Genomic DNA, 23,212 nt, shown 5'->3' with positions numbered 1-23,212 from the left:
AGGCTGGAATGCTGCAGGATTCCCTGATCCATCACCGTTATGTCTTGGAGCTGCTCCGGTCAGTGAATGATTTTCTGTGGCTTGGAGATAATGTGGTCTGATGGAGATGTGCAGTTAAAATGCTATTACTTGAAATAAGAGTAACCTAGAACATTGCTCTAACAATAAAGGATGAGGGAGGAGAATTGGCTGAGCTGTTTGCAGTGGGGGGTCTTCTAAGGTGACTCCCTCACCGTGACTCCTGCCAATATCCGCCCCAGCCCTGCACGGTAGTCCTGCCGAAGCAAGCAAGCACTTTGCTCAAAAACGCACTGAATTTCCTTGTGCTTCTCTTTGTTGGATTTTTTCTGAAAGCACATTTTACCCTTTGCTTAAATGCCATCCATGCTAGTCACCTCTTACACTCATTCTTCTGGACCTCGTCCATACATAGCTGCTGAATGAATGAACAGAATGTAGTATCTCCATGTAGTGGAACATTATTCACACGTAAGAGTGAATAAAAAAGAAAAAAAAAGAGGAAAATGAAAAATGCCACCTGTTTTGGGAAGACCACCCTGACTGTTCAACCCACCCTTTTCCCTTTGAAACCACATCACTTATGCTCCTCTCTACTGTTTTTGATAGTACTTACCACCTTCTAATAATCTTTAACATTTTCAAAAAAAAAAGAAAGAGATGCTGATACTACTTCAAAATGGACAAGTCTTGATAACAGCATGTTAAGTGAAAGGAAGCAGACACAAACGGCCACATATTGTTGATTTCAGTGATCTGAAATGCCCAGAAAAGGCACATGCAGAGGCAGAGAGCAGGTGATGGTTGCACGGGGCTGGGTGGAGGGGGATTAGGGAGTGACTGCTAGTGATAGGGGGATTCTTTTGGGGTGATGAAGTGTTCTGGAAATAGATGGTGGTGAGGGCTGCACAACCGTGAGTGCGCAGAAGACTGCTGAGCGCTGTCTCTGGGACTGCCTGTTGTAGGGCGGCTTTATTTTGTTCTCACCCTGCAATGTGAAGAGTCACCTTCTGCTGAGGCCATTCTACTCCTGTGAGTGGTGAGGCTCAGAGACTTTGTAGAGTCATGTTTCTTTTTTCCCCCTGGCTGAGTGTAGGCAAAAAAATTTAAGCCTCAGAAAGTGCTCCATCTGCAGAAATGTCTTTTAGTTTTGCATGGTGTAAAAACCTTGAGAGCTTTTAATCGTTGAGACCAGTCTGTGGGGGTAAATAGCCCATGAAGCCTGGGTGAGCCCGGGAATAGCCGCGCTTCCCTCCCAGACACGGGTGGGGATTTCACCCCCGTTCAGGCAGTGAAGGACTCAGACCCGTGAGCGGAGTTGACAGTCGTGAATATTTACCTGTATCTGCTGCTTCATCTTGGATATTAATTTCAAGCTGAGTCAGTTTGCGGCAGCAGCCTCATCCTACATCAGGAATTTATAGTATCTGCTCTTTGGGGTGAAGACCTGACAGACTGCCTTGAATTAATATCTCAGATTCCTTTGTCAAAAGCAGAACAGCAGAAATACAGACGTCCTTTAATGCCAGTGTGACCTGGAACGGGTTTAGTCTCTGTGCCTCAGTGGCCTTATCTGTGGGTGGTGAAGATGAAAACAGTGCGCCCCTCAGAGGGGCTGGTGAGGGGGGAATGAGAAGCACAAATGGAGGACTTAACACTAGATGCTCATGAATGACCGAATTTAGTTCTCTCAGCCTGGTGAGGTCTCAGTTGCAGAGATGTCAGAACAGAGCATTCCTAGCCGGAGCTTGATCCGTGATGGCAGCTGTTATGATCAGTATCACCACTGTGCATTATCAGGTAATTTTAAGACTTGGTTATATGAATTCATGAATAATGTTAGAAGACTAGACATCTCAGATCCAGTTTACATAGTCCTCAAGATTTCTTCTGAGAAATGGGTGGTTTCTTCCCCATCTTAAATCTTAGATGAGTCTCTAAAAAATTCTGTATTCCTCCATCTTTTTGCTTTAATTCTCCATTTCTTAAAAAACAAAGTTTTTAAATGGAGTTAATGGGGACTGAACTGAGTGCCTCCTGCATGCTAAGCACATACTCTCCCAAATGAGGTATAATCTCCTCCATGACTTTTTTTCAAATTTACCTTCTTAGTTTACAGAGGTCTGAGGCCTCTAATTCTTTTTTTGGAGACTTGTCCATGAACCTGTAAATCTATAATTAATGGACAAAATTTGGTTTATTTAAAAAATCAATAGAATATTCTGCAATCCATCCAAAAAGAAATGCTCATTGACTTAAAATGTTTCTCCTTTAAGGTGATTTCTCCTGTTTGGTCGAGATTAATTTATCATCCTCATCATCATAATGACCATACTCGCTGTGAGTGGACACCTACCTAAGGCTTAAATGCTTTCCTCATGTTTTACTTCATAGCAGGTGTTTGAGGGTAGGTATCAGTGTCTCCATTTTTGCAGCTGAGCGATTGAGACTTGGGCAGCTTGTCCCAAATTACAGGCAGCTGGCGGTGGCTAGCTTGGTGCTGGAACCCAGGCTGTACAGGATGCATTCTTAATTACTCCTCTAATCAGCCTCCCGTTAAGTGGTTACCCGAACTCCTGTGATTCCATAAATGGCCGATTTTAGTGATCTCAGCCTGATGAGGCCTTCAAAGGAGAGACACCATTGAGAAGGTGAGACAGAGGGCAGAAATTAAAATTGTTCATTTTCACAAATTTTTAATTCTCAGGTAATTACTTAAAAAGTTAATTTTTTTTTATTTTAGTGCTCTGTAAGCACTAAAAACAAAACATTAAAAATAATTATAGTGCAAAAGAGAAGTGGGCTCTGAAAGTCCAACCACTGCTAATGATGTTACTTGTTTTTCTCTAGTGGCCCTTATTGACAGAAATACTTACAGAAAGACTGAATTGGTTTTATGTAGTCTTAATATGGAATAAAAGATTGTCAGTGAATATTGAAAGTAAAGTCTTTACTCTTTTCTTTCCTGTTGATGAATATGTAAGTTGTTTTCATGGCTTAACTACATTTCCTCATTTGTGAAATTTGAGTAAAATCGTTTAACTTGTCTGACTGTGAGAGTTAGACGCCTTGTATACAAAGAACCCAAGAGGTGCTTAATAAAAGTGTGCTGTCATAATGACAGATATTTTAGAAGGATCAACTCTGAATACTAAAGAGTGTCGCTTCTTTCTGATGCATATTCAATATGTATATATATGATATATTTGAATATGGTTTAAAGTAACAAGGATTCATTTTTTTGTTGTTGTAGTATGAAGTTTTATTGAAATCTGTATCATTCTAGTGAGACAGGGACTAGTTAAATTGCCTTCATCAGATGACCTTGAAGATTATTTACACAGAATATGTATTGTTACAAATCAGAATTTATGTTGCCGTGTAACCATCCACTCAGACATTTAATTTCGTGGGATTCTGACCAGATCCATTAAGTTTAGTAAAATCCAAATTGATCATTTTCAGTGAATAAGCTCCTCTCTTTTGTGATTAAAGAAAATTTTGATTTTTTTTCCTGCATTCTTAACAGGTTTAAAATATCAAAACTTTGATTTGACATGTCACTTTTTTAATAGAGAGAGTAAATCTCATGCTGTTTTATTATGTAAATAAATGTTTTTGTATGGCAACAACCTTGTATGATATCCTGGCTCTTTGAGAAGTATTTTGCAAGATACTTAGATAACCTAGTGTTGGAAACATACAAACGTGAATTTTATGAATATAGGCCTAGTACAGATCTGTTGGTTTTTGTTACAGTGCAAGACATGAGGCATAGGAGAGCTTTGCTGCTGATTGCCAGGACAGATCCCGTGTCTCAGTTTCCCCTCCTGTAAAATGAAGTGGCTGAACTGGATTCTTTCCTCTTCTAAGATGAGTTTCCATGAGCCTATGTCTTATGTTTATATTCAGGAGTATTAGCAATATCAGATTAAATACTGAATATCCCTCCCTTCCCCCGAATCAAAGTGCAGCATGTGCTACATAAGCGTTTATTTATCTGATTCTCGTTACTGATCCTACAGGCAATTTTTGTGTTGCATCTTTCCCGGTAACCTGGAAGGTCATTTTAGCCATAGGTGGCACTGTTGCACCTTCTTACAGTCTTAACTTTCCTGTTTGTAAAAGAAGGCTTAAACAACGTTATTTTATTTTGGTTAATTTGCTTAATGCTTCAGAATAGCCCAATGTCCATTATGTCTGTCTAACTGGAAAAGTTATTCTGCTTATATCTTAGATTTATTCTGTCATCTCACTGTGAACATTTCAGACTTGCTGTGCAAACAATGGCAAAATCGAGCTTTTCTTATAGTGTTAGAAACCAGTGAGCCGGGATTTTATGAAAGAGCTAGAATCGGCATCTGGAGGACCTTAAAAGTGAAAAGTGTATTGAGTTCCCTGAGTTTTGACCCCGCTGCTGTGTGTTAATTGGTGGTTGGAGATTTGGTACATATACGAAGGGGTGTAATTTTTTGACTTTGGTTTGCCTGCACGTGCTGCCACTGAGCCACTTGAGCCTGAGTCAGTTCGTTTTGAGTTTTTCCCTCGTCTGTGAGATGGGGACATTCATATATGATTTGTAGAATTGTGAGAATTAGAAATTATGTGCAGTGTTTACCACAGTGGGTATGTCAACAGTGCTCATAATCTTTAGCTGGTGTTTTGTGTGAAGCCATAATTTGAGAGTCTTTGGCAATTACTAAGAAACAGGAAAATAAGAAGAGATGGTTTTATGATGAAAGATATTTGAGGAGGTTCCATACTTCCTATACACATAATTTAGCATCAGCAGAATCAGAACTGTTACACAGTCGCCCTGAACCAACGTTAAGCCACAGAATTATTTGTTACTTCATATATTTTGGGGCTTAAGGAGATCCAATACTTACACACATGTTGTCTCCAGCAGCCAACTGAGAGATGACACAAAAGAGTAGACAGGCGATAAATGTCTTCTTTGTTACTGATGAAGCCAAGTTCTCCATGAACTTCAAGGCTGTGGGAAAATGCGTGTCATGATACTGTGTACCAGAAGTAGAGACTCACCCTGTCCAATGTAGCTCTGGGCCACAGCGAGCCTTCCCTTGAGATGACCTGCCCCTTCATGCACAGGGCTTTCCTGCCATGGAGCTGAGCATCCCGCGTGCTTCCCAATGGTGACCAACACTGGAGTGAAAGGAAGGGTTTCACATGCCCTGCTTGTCTCCCCGGACTCACACCTCACTCTGTTAGTGTAATGAGTGCTAGCTGTGGGCCAGGGGTGTGAAGGAAGAAGCACTCTCCATGGCCCAGAGGAGTGGTTAGGAGGCATCCCCTCCCTCAGTTTAAACAGGTGGTTGGATGGAAAATAAGGGTGCTCCCCAAGAGTTTATAAAAGGAGAAATAAGGATTTTATTCGGGACTTAGTTTAGCCAGGAAACACATTAGATGATTAGAGGGGAGACTTGTATATCACTTTGATATTAAGTTGACATTTGTTGAACACCCAAAATATGCTACATTCTTTTCTGAGAGTTTTACAGAAATGAATCCTTCAATCTTCTCAACAAGCGAGTAAGGAAGGTTTGATTGTTATCCCAGTTTTACAGTGTGGAAATTGAGGCACACAGAGGGTAATTAAGTTGGCAAAATCACAGAAATAGTAAGTTGCAGAGCTGGTATTTAAACCCTGGCTGCCTGGTTTTGAGGCTCCCAGAGATGGGCTTTTGGTGTTTAACATTATCAGCATCCCTGAATCTTTGTACATCTGTGCATCTGTTAGCCTAGAAAGGACAGGGAAAGGAGAGTTACACAGGTGCTCATAGTCATGTCTTGGCCACTGTCCACGGAGAGTGCACCGTGATTGGCGTTAATTGACTTCTGGGCAGTAGATCTGTTTATATAATAGATATTTAGTCCATTGAGTTAATCTAGAAACCCTTTCTGCTCCGTTTCTGTCCATGCTTGCCATGTGACTGCCTGCCCGTGATTGGGCCATGGAGGAGAAAATGTACTCATGGTTGAACTCTGATATTTCAGTCTGGTTCATAGATCCACGTCTTCTGTTACATTAATAAGTTAAGTTTCTGGTTTTCTTGCATCAGTGTCTCATGAGTTTGGTTAATGTGAAACCAGTCCATGGAAGCCCAGGGGTGATGACGGTATAATTTCTGAGCACGTTGTGGCACTTCTACCCGTGCAGACGTGGCTGGAGTTTGTCCAGCTTCCTCACTGATTTTCCCCAACCGCAGGGTCCTCTCCCACCCCTGGATGTGAGGTTGGGAGCTCTCTGACTAGGCCAGTCAGAGGCCGAGTCCGCCAATCAGAAAATGATGAAGTACCTGAAAGTGGGTTTAATAGAAGACAAGGGCTTCCAGGTAGTCAGATGGGCTGCTCGAATCCATTTGTTGAAAAACTGTCCACTGTCTGTGGTTGAGCTGCTTCTTTGCTGTTGAAAATTCTGGAGTAGATGAAGGGATTTTAAAAAGCAGAAAGGAGTGATTTTAGGTGGTACGTCCACACCGGTGAGACGTGATGGATGACCGCCTGTGTGAGGCATAGACAGAGTCTACAAACTTCATAAAACAGCTTTAAAAGCTCTGCCATCTGAGTACACTTCATATGGGGTTCAGATCATCACTGGTCATGCTGTGAGGACAAGTAACTGATGATGGCAGAAAGGACACGGAGGCATCAAAAAGGTCTCAGTCATGTTCCCTCTTTAAAGGATGGGGCACAGTGTAAAATATTTGAGCTGGTTTTTCACTGAACAATTTTTAGTGTTTTCTGGGACTCCCCAGTGCCCCAAGGTTCCATGCAGCTGGGTGTCCCCTCAGTGCAGCTCTGTCAGCACTTGCCCTGGGCTGACGCGGTGTCACGGGGAGCAGGACGGTCAGCGTCCCCGGCTCCTCCGAGCTCCGTCTCCTCATCCGCAGAGCCGGGTTTCTCATCCGTGTCTACTTAGTAGGGTTGCTGAGAATCACACTTGATGCTTCAGGTGTGACTTGTGGTTGTCTCTGTGATTGACATATAGTTAATATTTGATAGAAACACTTGTTTTTTTAGTATAATTGTAGCACCTAGATTGTAGTGGTTTTTAGTCTGCATTTTTTATAACTTTATTCTTATTTTTAAATATGCATTTATTTTTATTTATTTTTTTGGAGGTACTGGGGACTGAAGCCAGGACATTGTGCATGCTAAGCAGGTGCTCTACAACTGAGTAATACACACCCTTCTTTTCTGCGCTTGAAAATATATATTGCTATACACAAAATAGCTCTTAAGCACCATCATGGGACCTAGTCACTGTATAGACAATTGAAGACGTATGCTATTTCAATAGGAATAAATGTTGTTGAGACATACATTTCTGAATCTGTTAATGTGCTTAAAAACGATCATAGGTAGTGATAAACACGAATCTTTGATCCAGTACTTCTTAGGGTCTGTTTTGCCATCAAGGGAAATTACATTCTACAGAGAAGGCTAATTGGGTCTCTTTGATATTTAGATGGTTTAGCAGATGATGAAGGCTTTCAAAAGCTGACAGTTTTGTATTTTAAATTAACTACAAAGTTATCTTCTACAAGTTGTAGATACTAAGCTTGGGAAGTGCCCAGTAATCCAGGGGGTATGTGTCTGTGTCTGTGTCTGTGTGAACGTTTGTGTGTGTGATTTCAGGAAGGTAGAAAGAAATTCCATATAGACTTCTGATAACTTTCTCCTCCATTTCAAGGTGTTGGCATGTATTTACACTAATAAATTGACATTCTGTTGTCATTTGGCATATTGGGAATAGGACTTTCTCATACTTGTTTCAGAAGGGTTAGGGAGCATGAGCTTAGGAAATGGGAGGAGATAGAGGCAGGGAGGTTCTTTAAACTTTGTGCAGAATGAGAAACAGTAACTTTTCTCTTTTCTTCTAAAGCAAATTGGCACTGAATTTTAACATACTATTACTCAGAATTGCTTTTCTGATCAGATACAAGTACCTCAGATTTTTTAAGGCAACATGAATGATGAAATGTGTTTTAGCAGTTATCTTTAAAAGTAGTTTTATTTTTCAAGTAAAAGGCTATAGCCTGTTCTTTCTTCCAGCAGTACAAGAAATTCTCATTGTTCTGTCTACATGATCTATGTGCTTAGTTTCTTTTTTTTTTTTTTCTTTAAGTGCTTGTTTCATTGTGGTTTGAATGAATGTTTAAAATTTCTGGATTTTGATCTTTAGAACATGCTGATTTCTCAGAACTGTTAAAAACCTGATTGTTCACTGCTCCTTGTTTGGTGGGGCACCCTATTGATATCTGTTGTCTGTTAAAGAGGGAAATTCCTCCTCTAGTCTGCAGATCATTAAGTGAATGGTTTACAGCATGCCTTTAAAATTATTTGAATGCATTGAACATGTTTGTCCAGTGAATTTTAAATTGACTCATTGTAATGACTTTGCTTTGATTCTGTGGCTTTTGCTCCTCTCCACAAGAATTTGAATTCTCTGTTGCATTTTGTATACATGTTCTTAACAGGGGAAGAAATATTGCATTTTTTACAGAGGTGGGTTTTCCTATCCCCTCTGAATGCCTTCTAAAATTGATACAATAAAAATCAGTTATTGCAGTGCATAATTATTTCATAAATTATTTTTTGGCATAATCAGAAACAATGACCAAGAATGATAATAGAAAATACGAAAACCTTCCTTCCTTTGAAGAATAGAAATCAGGTGGTCAGACTCCCGCATGCTTTGTGCCTGACACACTTACTCTCATGTCATTGTGTATCATGATTCGGAGATGGAGTGGCTTCAGGTTTATAGATTTTTGTTTTAACATTTGTGTTGAATACTTTCTCCAGGCTGATGTTTCATGTTGGGTTTGTGGAAAGAGTAGAAGGGAAAAAAATGCTTTGTTTTGTTTTCAGGAGGCCTGAGTTGATGAGAAAAGAGTTGAGGGTGGGCTGAGGAAAAGAGTGACACTCCCTCTCCTCCTGGCTGAAATTGATAAACAAAGAAATCAATTAAGTGTATCGGTATTTGACCAATAGAAGTTAGAGAGCCCAAACTGGCTAGAAATGTACAATGGAAATTACTGAATTCAGCTGCAGAATGAGGTGCTTTACCAAGTAGAAGTAGCTTAGAGCAATCAGAAAAATCAGAAATATGATGAGATATAAAAGGAATATTATATCTTTTATTTCTGAAACTTTTCTATGTTAAGTTGTGTAGAGCTAAAATTAAGTTTCAAGCACCAGGAGTTAAGAGTGTGGGTGGTTCTGTAGGATCCTTATTCTCGGATGTGCCTAGACCCTGCTAGAGTGGCTGAAGATGGCAGGAAAAGACCCACATCCAGTATTTGTCATCCTAGGGTGTCCTCCATAATGGTTCCATGTGGGAGCCCATGATTGGGTTAACAAATTGTAACACACCCCAGTCGCCTCTGAATTTTAAGAAGAAAAAATATGCTTTGATACTGCTTTGCAAGCAAGTGCCTGTGCATCCCCACTCCAGTCTCCTTGCCTTAAAAAGCAGAGACAATGCTTTGCTTGTGTAGTTGAGGTTTTAGATAGCACTCTGCTGGTTGCAAAGCAAGGACCGAGACCCTCATCTATAAACGCTGGGCTTGTGTGTTGTTAGATAGTGTATTATCCCCAAAACAAGGACCTGGCTGGTCTGGTGGTCTGCTTTGTAATGAACATATCTAAAAATGTATCTTGTTCCCCTCACCCCATGACTTCCCTAAAGATACACTAATCCTTTTTACTCATTGTGTATTCTATAATCTCTGCCTCATCCTGTCTTTCCCGAATTTCCTCCTTATTATTTCACAACTGCAAAAGAATTTTTCCTTTGATTATACACAATAAATATGGGAGCATTTGAGAGGCTCATGGAGATGGCTCCCTACTCCCTCTTGGTTTCTTGACTTTTTCCACAGAGTCTTTAATAATCATTCCGTGTCGGTAAGACTTCTGCCATCCAGAACCCACATTTCCAGGTGAGAAGGATGCAGGCTTTATCTCTCCTACCAGAGGAAGAGACAGAAGAGAATTGAGATATGCTCCCTCGTGATCCCTTCCTGCCCCAGGTCTACTGCGGTTCACCTGCAGCCTTCTGGCCTCTGCTCAGAGGGCCTCTGTCCCAGGACTGACCTCAGCCTTTTCTTCCCTTGTCAACATTTACTGTGCCCTTCAGAACTTGGTCTCTTCTCTGCAATTCAACCCTGGCAGATGTGATGGTGGTCAGCGTGCTGGTGGGCAGTCCTTTGGGGACACCCAGGAGCCATGCTGATTCTCCTGAGTCTCTCAATCGGGGTTACAGGACAGTCAAGCACCGAAGGAAGCCCATTCACGTGATGTCAACAGAGCATTTCATCACTTTCATTTTATTTTTAAATTTTCGGTGGAGAAATTATTTGTAGCAAATTGTTCCAGGTATTCGCCGCCTGCTTTCCTCATCACCATTCCTTGTTGTCTCTGGTGCTAGTTTAATAAACCAGGTTTCTTCTCTGGTCATTTCTGGCAGCTGGGCTTGCCGAATCCTTGATCTGCATTTGAAACAGAATCCTTCTTCGTGATGTCAATGTGATTTTCCTATTTCTGAATATTTCGTGTACACTCAGCAACTGTTTCAAGTGAAATGCTCTTGTCCAATTTCGGTTAACTCACATTTGCTGATCTCCTGCTTTCATGCTGAGGGCAGTTTCTTTTACCTCTAATAAAAGTTAGCAATTTGCATTTACTATGGAAGATACTGGCCCAAGGTCCTTTTGTTCTTAAGAGTTTTAATACAATGCACCCATTAAAATGTACAGCGGTTTTTACTCTATGCCCAGAATTGTGCATCCCATTCAATCTTAGAACATTTTCATCCCCCCAACAGGATGCCCCGTATGCATAAGCAGACATTCCCATCTTCCCCATCCTCCCCCAGCCCCAAGGAGCCACTTTTCTCTCTGTGGATTTGCCTGTGCTGGACATTTAATGTAAATCGAGTCACTTCATGTAAGTGGAACGGTCTATTGTGACTGACTTCTTTCACACTGAGTAACGTTTTCAATGTTTGCTCATGTTGTGGCCTTAGTCACTATTCTATGCTTTGCTATTGCTGTATAACATTCCACTCTATGGCTGGGCCCCACTGTTTACCCATTCATCAGGTGATAGGCATTTGGGTTGTTTCTGCTTTTTGGCTGTGATGAGTAATGTCGCCGTGAACACTCATGTGGGATTTTTTATGTGGATATTTGTTTTCATTTCTCTTACGTGTGTGCCCAGAGAGCAGAATTGCTGGGTCAGTCAGAAACCAAATGTTCAACTCTCTGAGGCCCTGCCAGGCTGTTTTCCAAAGTGACCACGCTGTGTTACGTCCCCACCAGCAAGGGCTGCGTGCTCCGCTTCCTCTGTGTCCTCTTTAGTGCTTGTTACCCTTTTTTTTTATTGTAACCTATTGTAGTGAGTGTGAAGCGGTTTCTCCTAGTGGTTTTGACTTGATTTCCCTTACAGCTAATGCTATTGAACATTCTTTCATTGTGCTTATTGGACATTTGTATATTTTCCTTGAAAAATACCTTTTCAGATCCTTTATTTACCTTTTAATTGAGTTGCCTTTTTATTGTTGAGTGATAGGTTTTTTTTTCTTCATTTGGAGATACAAATTCCTTATCAGATAAATGACTTGAAAAAATTTTCTCCTGTGTGTTGTTTTTTCACTTTCTGGATGGTGCCCTTTGAAGCAAATTTTAAATTTTGATGAACTCCAATTTATCTCTGTTTTCTTTGTTCCTTGGGCTTTTGGGGTATTATGTAAATTCTGAGGTATTTTATTTAAGCTTTTATATATAAAATAACTTAATTTGTAGGAACGTTCTAGGAGATGGGTGCGGTTCTTGTCCCCAGTCTATGGATAGTAGACTGAGATGCAGAAAATTTCACTGAAATATCAGTGTCACAGCTACCCAGTGCTGTGGGATTTCAGACCCTCATGTTTGTCCCCAGCATTTGTGATCTTCACCACCATGCTCCACTACTGCCTGGAATCGTTAATGAAAACGCCTTTCATTTTCTGATTTCTTGTTAGTTTGTTTTCTCATTGGGGACCTCATCTCCTCATTTTCCTTTCGGAGATCAATATAGATTTATTTTAGGTCTCATGTAGGCAGAAGCATTGCTATCAGTTTACTTCTTTATTACTCACTCTCCAGTGATGATTGTTGCTAGTTGACCTAATCAAGTCATGCTTAAGTCTTTCCTGCTAGTGACACTAAAAACAGTCATGACTTATAGAATGCTCAAAGAAAGTACTTGATTGATTTTATTTTGCTACCCAATCAAACCAATCAAGTAAAAACCCCAGTGTTGACACAGACTATAAGCCCTCCAGAATAGGGTCACTGTCTTCCTTGTGTTTCATTTATTTGGTCACAGTGTCTGGATAGTTCCTTGCTGTCCAGCAGTTTTGTGAGGATACGGTGCTCGTGAATCATTGTAAGGACAGAATTTTGACAACAGACTGTGTTGTTCATTTCACAAGGGAAAAGGTAATATAGAAATACTGCTCAGATCTATTTTAAAATTAAGCTTGGAATTTTGAAAAGAATTCAAGAAACCGTACAAAGCTCTTTTTCAGTAATTTTAGATCTATCTTAGACACATTATGGTTACATAGCAGAGTAACTTACCAAGTAGATTTGACAAGAGGAGTGTAATATTGATTATTTGCTTTAGTTGAAATATTCTACCTGGGATAAAGTAATCAGTGCCCATAAATGAACATATATGTTTGTATTTCTATGCAACATGGGAGCAGACTTCATATGTTTCTATATAATATATATGACTGTGTGTTTTAATCTGTCTGTCAGTGTTTTTATAGTTTTTCAGCAACATTGTTACTTCAGGATTCTTCTAAGATATTCACTCCCGATACTACTGTAGTTTGTACTGTGTATCGTATCTTATGCATGGGATTCCACTGTCCCCTCAGTGAGGAATTTTCTCTCCTATTGAGTTAGTAGCAGAGTTAAAGAAACAGTGATTTCTAGGCCTTTGCTCTCCACGTGTTTGCTGTTGGCTGTCAATCACGAGTTTCCCTTTCTTGAGTTTTCATTGTTCAATTAGAATTTTTTAAAATAATTATTAATATGTTTCACCAGTCTCCCTAGAAACTTGATGTGTTTGTGCTTTTCAGTTTTCAATTTATGAAAATTGTAAATGCACACTTGTTTTTAAATAGTCCTTTTTCACTAGATATTTGTTTACCTCTTTATTGATAAAATAATTTTTTCCCAATGAATGAATCGGTGTGCATGTTTTAAAAGATACCTTACTTTTTATTTTTCTTATTGTAACAGGTATATTCTTTGTACAGAATTTAGAAAATAAGGATAAACACAATAATAACTTAAAAATGGCCTCTAATCTCACTTGGAGATACAGTTGTAAGGTTTGAAATTCAGAATTACAAGTCCTCTCACTTTGTTCTTCTCTTTCAAGTACGTTTTGGTTACTGAGACCCTCGAATTCCCATATGAATTGTAGCAGCAGCTAGACAGTTACTACAGAGGAGCCCACTGGGATTGTGATCGAGACCACGTTGCATGTATGCATCTCTCTGGGAAGCGCTGCCCCCACAAGAATGCTGTCAACTGATCCAGGAATTTGCGTGGTGTGCCTTTCCAGGTATTTAGGTCTTCTTTAATTTTTTTTCAGCAATGTGTAGAGTTTACATAGTATTATTTTACTTTATTTTTTGCCTTTATACTGAGGACAAGTGTGCAACGTACCGGGATTAGAATTGTATTATAGCCCCGCAACTTGCTGCCACCATGGACGCTGCGGTCTCTCTTTGCCCTTTGTAAAATCTCGCACAAAATAAGACCTAAGTAACTCTCTCTTGAAAGAATGATTATATGATTGCTGGATGATGCTTGAGAGTCCTTGTGATGATGTCTTTTTCCCAGAATTTCCCCTCTTCTTTACTATGCCCTTTCCCTTCCTTTCCTCCAGCCTGTGTTTCAGCGTGCCTGTGGCATTGATTTTCCTTGTCTGTGGACTCTTCCTTTCACTAGTTCATGATAATGTTACATGTGGGCTGTGGAAACTTGCTAGATGTCAAGAAAGAGCAAATCCATTGCATGCTAGTATTTTTAGAGTGTGTTATTGAATTATCAATTGAAATTAAATCAGGCTGACCCATTGAGCCATCCCCTGAGCTCTTTTCGCCTTCTTACATGTGATACTGCTCTTGTTGCTGCATGTGTCCTTCCCCCAGACTTGGTTTTGGAGTTGAGTAAGTCACCATCACTGGTGCACTCTCTTTAAAAGTTGAAGAGAACATTTGCTCCTTCTCCCTGGTTGGGGACTTAAATGAGATGAGGTAACAGATAAAGAATGGAGCCCCACGTCATTCTGACCACCGCTCTTTCCGTTCATTTCTCCAGGGGAAGAGTACATTTCAAAAATATAAAGATTGTGAGCTAATGAGATAGACAAGACAACCGATCATTTATTAAATACACTTTCATGCCAGAAACAAATGTATTATACACACAAAAAGCACATAAAGTACGGTAGTACTGTGGTTACAAACGTGGGTCCGAGTTCGAGTCCTGCTCTGGAGTGACAAGTCCTGTGAGATAGAGAACTGGTAGGTCGGCTTAGCCTCACCCAGACTTGTTTTCTGTCCTGCAGAGACAGGGCTCGCAAGTCATCCCTCCCCGTAGGGGTGCTGTGGGCTGTAAATGACGCTCGTGGGCAGCCCGAGCACAGCTGCTCGTTTTTCGTAAGTGCAGGATAGCACAGCTTTTGCGGTGATGGCTATATGACCGCTCCGTGTAGACTCTCAGTGCTCCAAAGGGATGCTTTGTGGATTGGAGATGGGATTCTCACTTCTGTAAATACCCAAGGATTGTGTTATTGAGCCTTGCTGATTTGAATCTATTCTTTAGAAAGTACATAATGTAGATATATTTTTCAAACATGCATGCTTTTTTTCTTTTATTATTTATAGTTCTACCCTCTCATCTCTTGGTGTGACATTTCATGGAATCCAGGAAACAGTCCTAGGCCACCTGCCTCTTCACACATTTTCGTGGTGGTTTTCTTCCCTGACTAGAAGAGGGTTTTGCATAAGAAATTTTGTTTTCTCCCCTTCTCTTGGAGTCTCTCTGTTTGTCTGCCCGTCTCTCACCTGTCCATCTGTCCGTTTCTCTACCCACTCATTCTTCTGACTTGTTCCAGGAAGCATTTCAGGCAGCTTACAGAAGAACAGATATCAAATAAACAGGTGAGAAAATGGGGCCAAGTTCAGACAGTGAGGCTCAGAGTTGAGCCTGTGTGAGAGTTGCAGGCTTGTGACACACGAATCTGCCTTGTGACTTATAAGATCGAAAGCATCATTGTGCCTGAGGCTCCCAGCAGACACAGGGAAGCAGGGTTTGTGGGAGATGCTCACTGGCTGTGAAATAAATAACTGGCTTAGGAGAAGCCCAGCCTTTCCAACTACCAAGGCTTAGGAGAATATTTTGAGTGTCTTCCAAAATCAGAGTATTGCATCTTTTCTTTTTCAGAGTTTTATGTATAGTTGGTTTAAATTCTATACCTGGAAATTTCTCCAAAACTGCTGCCCACGTGAGTCCCATGACTCGGGAATGGGGTGTTTCTGCTCATTGACGGTTGTTGGCCAGAAACGGAAATGACAGCCTCAAAGGAGCCTGGGTTTTATCAGTTATGTTTTGTCAGTGCTGTAGATTTCAGAAAATGCTTTTAAAGTTTCTCTCCATCTGAGGCAGCAGCGTGCTCTCTTACCAGCATCAGGAGCTCAGGGCCACGTGATGGTGGGGGCTGACTGCACTGCCGTCAAGACAGCTGAGGTAGTCACTGCAGGCTTGTTGCTTTCACGTAGTGTATTTCATGTTCTTTAATAGGTTTCAACAGGTAGTTAATTAACTGAGTTAATTAGCATGTAATAAATATGATGCTTTGTTGAAAAGACAGTTATAGGCAGAATATAAGTTGTGAACACTTTAAAAACGGTTTCATTACTGAAATTTCAGTAGGGAAGATTCAGTTTATCTTATCTACTCCTCTCTTTAAAAGTAACAAAGAAATAAGACAGAAAAAGCAGAGGATGATTTCTGTTCTTCCTCTCGGCTTGCAGGTGCCCTCACCTTCAGTGGCATCCATCCAGACACCAGCACTGACCCTGGCCGTGCTCAGAACTGCCTCAGCCCTGAAGACACAACTGACAAATAGAAGGGGGCCGCGCCCTGTTACAGCGGGTGCTCTCACTTTGTGGGTCCTTATGTAACTGCGCGGTGTTATTCAGGATCGCCCTTTCTACACTGTGTGACGGTGCTGCGGTGTCTCCTAGTTATTTGTTTCTGTAAGTACTCGTGTATTTTTTCCAATGTGCAGTACTAGACATCTAAAAATGCTTTTTTCAGATGAAAAATAATGTGTATTTAATATAAAATTCTGAAAAAAGGGTCAAAAGCGTCTATCCTTGTCCCAGTACTCAGAGATAATAATTAACACTTTAACATCTATTTTCTGTTCTTTTCATCAGTGTGTATTACCTCTGTCATAAAAACCAGCGAGCAATGTGTGCCTGTATACTGTGTGGAGACCTCCATTTTCCATTTGGCTTATTACACATTTTTCTACAATATTCTATCTCCCCTGGCATGATTTTTAATGACCAGTATAGCATTCTGTCTTGTGGAGGCATCGTCCATTTTTCTTTGGACTTAAGTAAACTTTTATATTCCAAGTAAACTTAACTGGAATACTGAAAAGAGATCTGTTGTGGTACCGAAAGTCCCCTACTTCCCTTCCCCTTTTTTCCTGAGAGTAAAAGCTGCTGATAATGTGGAGTATATATTTCATGACCTTTATGCCTATGTCATATATATATACACATACATAAACGTATATGAGAAATCTATGTATATGTGTGTGTAAATATGCTTTATGGAAAAATAAGGCCATACTGTATGTTTTCTGCAACTCGGTTTATTCACTCAGGTATATATCATAGACGTCCTCCCCCTCCAGACTCACCCGGTCCTTTCAGATAGAGTAAAGGGGTCTCCTGATGTGCAGGTTTGGTCTCTTGTGTAAGGACACCTTTAGTGGGAGAGTACTGGTGACAAGGCCTTGGACCACGCCGAAACACCGGAACTTTAGTGCCCACAGCTCGCCGTTATTTAACACATCATTGTCTTGATGGTGGACACTTAAGTTTTCTCCATCTTCCACTGTCAGAAAGGGTGGTTGACTGGCATCCTTCTTGTACAAATATTCCTGTGATCTTGTATAAGTATTCCTTTAGTTAAGGTTTCTGGAAATTTAGTCCCTGGATGTGACAATTACATGCATCACAGGCCCTTTCAATTGACTAGGAATTCCTTCTCCAGTGGGGAATGAAATGATGTAGAATAACTTATGGAACCAATTCTCTATCGCTGGATATGATTTCACTTCAGCTTTTCTTCCCACCATTGTAAAGAGTGCTGTGTAAATGCTCTGATGAGTACATCTTTTTGAACTGATTTTTTTCTAAATGAAACGATTCCTAAAAGTGGAGTTCAGTCTGTGTGTACAAAAGTTTTTCAGAGTTTACATATCCATTGACATGTCGTCCTCCAAAAAGATCGCTCACAGTTTGTTCTCTCAAAGATGGACACTAGCTAGAATATCTTTTAAAAATATTTGCCAATATGATGAGCAGAAGTGCTTTTTCATTGTTTTAGTTTGCACTTGATGGCCAGTGATGTATTAAGCATTTTTCATTCATTAGCCTTCTGACTTTTAAAAAGTGAATGATCCCTTTTGTCCTTTGCACACATTTAAGTGAGGGAGCTTCTTATTACTTTGTGACAGCTCTTTGTTTGTTATGAACATTAACCCCATGTCTTCATCAACATGTATCACAGAGCTTTTTCTTGTAATTTCTAGCCTTTCATTTTGTTCAGTAGGTTCATTTTTATTGTGGCCCAAACTAATCTTAAGGTAGTAATTGTCTTCTTTTTGGGTTTTATCCTTGATATTATTCTTAGAAATACTTTCTTATAATGTTATAAAGCTCTTGTGTAGATTTTTTTAATCTCTAAGTTGGAGATGATAATGGTACTTGTTATACTGAGGAGAAGTTGAATTAATATGAGCAAAGGATTGTATTTGCTGTTATTAGTACTTTCTAATATTTACATCACTATGTGGAATTTTTCTTGTTGTCATAATGATTGGAATAGAATTTGTTTTTTCCAGGGGATTCTCTGATTGTCCCAAGACAATTATTGAATTCATACTTTGCTCTTTGATTTGAAATCCCACCTGTAAAAAATACTTATGTACACTAGAGTCTCTTTTTGAGAACGCGGTTAATTTCTGTCAATCTTACGTTCTTACTCCAGCACTATATCTTACATATTGTAAAAACTTATTTAATATCTGACAGCACAATTTTTTTGATTTTTTTTCCATCCCTAATTTTCTTGGCTAGTATTATGACTTTATTATTCCTGAAGAATTCTAAACTACTTTTTTCTAGTTAAAAAAAAAAAAACAGATAAGCGTTGTCATGGGATTATTTAGTAAGTTTTGAATTATCTTTAGGAGAACATACATCTTTACAAAACTGCTTTCCTCCATACAATATGTTGATGTCTCTACATTCACACCTCTTACTTCACCCCTCATTACATTCCTGTACTTTCTGCATGTACAACATGGGCATTGTTTTTGAGTTTATTCCAGATTATTGTTGATGTTTTTGTTAATTTTGTAAGTGAGAATTTTTTGCTCTTATGTTTTTTAACTGTTAAAACTGACACCTAGGAAGGCAGATTCGGTTTGTGAATACTCACTTTGTAACTTCTCATTTAAACTTGTAAGTATTAAGTACTTGTTACAGAATCCTTTCTTTTCTGTTTTTAAAAATTTGTAAGATTCTCAAAATGGTCATAGCTAAGTAGTATAGGTGGGGAGACAGATGGAGAGAGGTAGTGTGGCTCATGTACAAACTGTGAGCACTTTCATGGCTGCCTTTACACTGGAAAAGCCGCTGAAGAGTCCAGGATAAACCAGGGATGGCTTTGGATGCACTTAAAAGCCAGCTTTCCTGCCTGTATGGTGAAGACTGGTGGGCGTGGCAGGTAGATTATCAAGGTCGATTGGAGGTTATTGGCTGCACAGAACGCTGTGTCTGTGTGAACTGGAGACCATCACCATGGGAAATGCTTGGTGCCAGGATCAATGCAGAGGAGCTGGGGAGCCTGTGTTAAGGATTTTCGAAACATGGGAGTGGGAAGATCAGACTCTGCATTCAGATCTGAGTTTGAATTCATCCTCTTTAGTTTACTGGTCCTCTGACTTTTGTCAAGTTATATACCCTCTTTCAATTCTTGTTTTCCTGTCTCTCAAAATAGGAGAATTACGGCCTGCTGCTAGAGTGTTTGATCAGGGTAAATAATTTATGTCTATAAGATGCCACGTACAGTCACAAGCTCAGTGAGAAATGGGCTGTCGCCTCTTCTTCTACAACTCAGTGCTTGACAAGACATGGGGGAAAGCTGGTCCCTAATTTGTGTGTGATGCAAGTAGGAACAAAATTAATGTCTTGCCTTTCCTTAGCAGTATTCTTACTCCTTTGCTTCATTTACTTCTTTCCTCCTTTACTTTCCCCTTTCCCCTCCTCCACCAAAACAGCCTGAGACTCTCTCAGAACACTAGATTCAAATTACTTTAAAGGTTGTCTCATCCTCATGAAATGAGAGTAACATAAAAAAATCTGTACACATCCCAGAATACATTGTATTTGATTTACACACACACATGTGCGCGCACGCACACACACACACACAAACACACAATCAGGCTACCTCCCACTTGCAGAGGGAGAAGGACCACTTTTTCTGAGTTTTCATTCACTGAGCGTGAGGACAAAGTCTGTTACGTATAATTTCACCAGGCTTTGTGCATGGTGCTTTTAATTGGATTTCTGCTTTTTGGACATAGATATAGTCTCCTAATAGAAGAGAGAAAGTGGAGACATAGACATCCTGCTGAGATATTGGTGTCATCATATTTGAGTTGGAAAAGGCTTAAGGCAGCATAGAGTCGTAACATTCTATGGGTGAGAATCCATGTTGGTGTAACTTGGACAAGAACCTGGGTCTTCTGCCATCTTGTCCACAAGGGTGAGGAGGCAACTGGGAAGGGGATGGCAGGGATCGTTGTTTCTTGAGTTCCATGGTCTTGCTACTTTTCATTGCTCAGCTGCCTTTTCATGAGACCTCTCATGGGAAGGTCACTCTATCCTGATAGATTGAGTTTCTTATCAGCAAAAACTCTGGACCCACTCATATTTTCCAGAGTTTTCTGCTGACCTGCTGACACTTTATATAAATGAGACCTAAGTAACTACTGAATATAAAATCCTTTTTGTTATCATTTGCCCTCGAGTTCCATAGGAATGGTGTGCTGTCTCAGGTTGTCTAAAGCTAGATCTGAACAAAGATAGGGTGATAGGCTGTGCTGCTGGACCCTCCACAGTCGAATGGGATTTCCACGTTAGTTTTTAGAATCAGGCAGATGAGTTCATATCTTGCCTTTACTAGTTATTATCTTTGTGACTTGGGGGAGAAGCTGTACTTCTTTGTGTCCAATTTTCTTTATCTGTAAACAAGTTCAGTATTTATTTTAAGGTTTCTGTTCTAGAATTGAATGAGCTAATTCCCTCATTTATACCTAAAATAATGATCGCGTGGTTCTATGCTTATGCCTTGGTAGTTGATTACTAAGGGTCTTGGCAGTGAGAATGGGGGTGGGGGGCCCATGAATAACAGAGCTTATATTCCAGGATATGCTTGTAAAAGACTGGATGTGCAGTGGATATTCAGTAAATATCCACTCCTTTCCTAATCTGCATTGATTGTGTATATATCTTTATACTAATATACGGACAATTTTTATTGCAATTTAAATATCTTTGTAGTATTTACAGTATGTAGCTATAAAAAATACGTGAAATAAATGATTTGAATTTTCTTTTCAATAAGCAAAACAAAATAAAATAGAAAAGAAAAAAGTTTTGAAGGAGTAGAAATAATTTTATTTCCGTGGAATCAATTCCGTATAATAGGTATTTTGGTTGTGTTGTTAAACAGCATATAAAATTGATAGGCTGTGACATACTGGAAATGAGGAAACAGTGGAGACATACTACCTCTAATGCAGTCATTTTGTTACCAAGTCCAAACTCGTTCTGCTTGCTGCATGACAGGCCAATAAATCGGGAGATGAGATGTTGGAGTAAGGAATAGTGACTTTATTTGAAAAGCTGGCAGACCCAGAAAATGGCATAGTGATATCCAGGAGAACTCTCTACCCCAAGTCAGAATTCAGTCTCCTTTTATACTAAAAAGTGCTGGGGATGTGGTTGGCTGTTGCAAACTTCTTGCTGTACAAATTGTTTCTCCTTGTAATCCTGTGTACTTGCAGCTGTCCATGTCGGTCAAATTATGGTGCCCCCGTAAACCCTCCAAAATAAAACAAAGGTTATTCTCTATTTTGCAACTTGCCATCTCTACATAAGTGTAGAAGAGCTAACATCCTTAAAGATCAGAGCCCGGACAATAGGCTAGCCTGGATATTTCAAGCTAAAGGCAACTTTCTTTTACAAAAGGTGCAGAGATATCAAGTCTGAGCCTAGAAAACAGGGTTCAGGTTTAAAAATAATTGAACACATCTAACATGGAGTCAAATTTGTTCTTTTGTATTGCAATCTCTTTTTCTACCTCATAAATAATTTTAGTAAGAAACATGAGCAATTTTTTTTACTTTTGCTTCTTAATAACGGATGAGTGTGTCAAATACACCTTTGTGACAGGGATGCTGTGCATTCCTTGGTGTCACAGCAAACTCTTGTTGGGGGTGGCCGACCCTGCAACATGTCTGATGTCCCGTGACTGTTGGTGAGAGTGCCCCTAAACAGGGGATCTCTTCAGGAACCAGCATATGTGCATTGACCTCTTCAGACCTCTTTTTCAGCTGCAGAAAAATTTTTCAGATACTGTGATGGAAAAATCACTCCAGCTGGGGATAATCAGGGAATACAGGAAGAGGAAAAGGGCTTGGAGTAGAGTAGAAGAGAAGGACAGAACGTCAGGGAGCCTGAGGGCTTGGCAGCGGGGCCTCGGGTAAGAGAGGAGCAGAGGTGGGGAGGGGCCTGGCTACGGAACCAGCTGCTGCACTTTTTCCCGCACCCAAGCCACACAGCTTTTAAATGGGCCCAAGACTCTCTCCTGTCTGGATGTCACCCTGGGCAGAACCTTGAGAATCGAAGGTAAGGGCAGCACTCACCTAGGGGGTCACTGAGGACTTTGGTCAACTCTACAGTGCCTTTTCTAGTCATGTGCCTTCACCTGTTCTTTATCTCAGGATCTGAGAAGCAGGAGGAAGGAAATCAGGGAGAGATCCAGGAAGACACCTGACTGTGTTAAGAGACGACAGTCACAGCGACACGGGGAGCAAAGACACTTGCAGCAAAGTAAAATGATTTCACAACTATTGCATCAGAGCTGCAGGTGTGAGAGAGCGTAAGCCTGTCTCAGAGTGCAGGGGGCAAGAGAAAAAGAATGGTAACATTATAACTGACAATTGAAATTTTGTTAAATAGCCTGCTACCCTTAATTTTATCACTTGAATGCATGCAGGTGTATTTCTATGAGCATTTATAGGTTCACACAACCCCACCAGCCACTCTTGCTCCCATCTGGGATGGGCTTTCTCAAGCACAGTGCCCCTCCTGCTTGGGTGGGCCACGCTGCGGGTCCTTGCCTGGGGCCGGACGGATACAGGACACTGAGTCCCCGAGGCATGGCCTGGGAGGCATGACAGGAAAATCTCTGCTCTTGGCTGAGGGCCTCCTTTTCCCCCTGCAGTGTAAGAATGCCGGTGACTCAGTTAGAAGCATGCATCCAAGCCGTCCTTCCGTGTCATCACCATCTAGAAACGGTGCCTGAATCTTCTGAATTTCTTCAGCATGTGGTTTACAATCACCTTCAATAATTGAGTGTGTGTCCTCTTACAAGTGGAGGAATTACTGCCGTTTTCCTGGAACTTACTCACCAGTAGTCCATCAGATTTTTCTGTGCTAGGATTCAGTATGGCCTGCTGAAAACTCTGCAGTCAGATCTTAACACCCTGATGAAGAGGA

The 23,212-nt window shown here is 40.5% G+C and overlaps 1 long non-coding RNA gene across 2 annotated transcripts in view; it reads left to right on the top strand.

Annotated features, from left to right (window-relative positions):
• LOC140693212 (uncharacterized) overlaps positions 1 to 23,007 on the top strand; it is an 82,061-nt gene extending 59,054 nt beyond the window's left edge. The window contains exons 8-10 of one of the 2 annotated variants that reach the window (XR_012068926.1): positions 13,486 to 13,671; positions 16,151 to 16,375; positions 22,938 to 23,007. This is a non-coding gene — a long non-coding RNA (uncharacterized lncRNA). Of the gene's footprint in view, positions 1 to 13,485; positions 13,672 to 16,150; positions 16,376 to 22,937 lie in introns of those variants that run through there. The other variant, XR_012068929.1, reaches the window with a different exon arrangement.
• Positions 23,008 to 23,212: the final 205 nt, after the last annotated feature.

Source organism: Vicugna pacos, unplaced genomic scaffold (genome assembly GCF_048564905.1).
Source record: "Vicugna pacos unplaced genomic scaffold, VicPac4 scaffold_19, whole genome shotgun sequence".
In the NCBI taxonomy this organism is placed as follows: Eukaryota; Metazoa; Chordata; class Mammalia; order Artiodactyla; family Camelidae; genus Vicugna; species Vicugna pacos.
The sequence above is the reverse complement of the archived record's forward strand: the minus strand, read 5'-3'. Positions and strand labels throughout refer to the sequence as shown.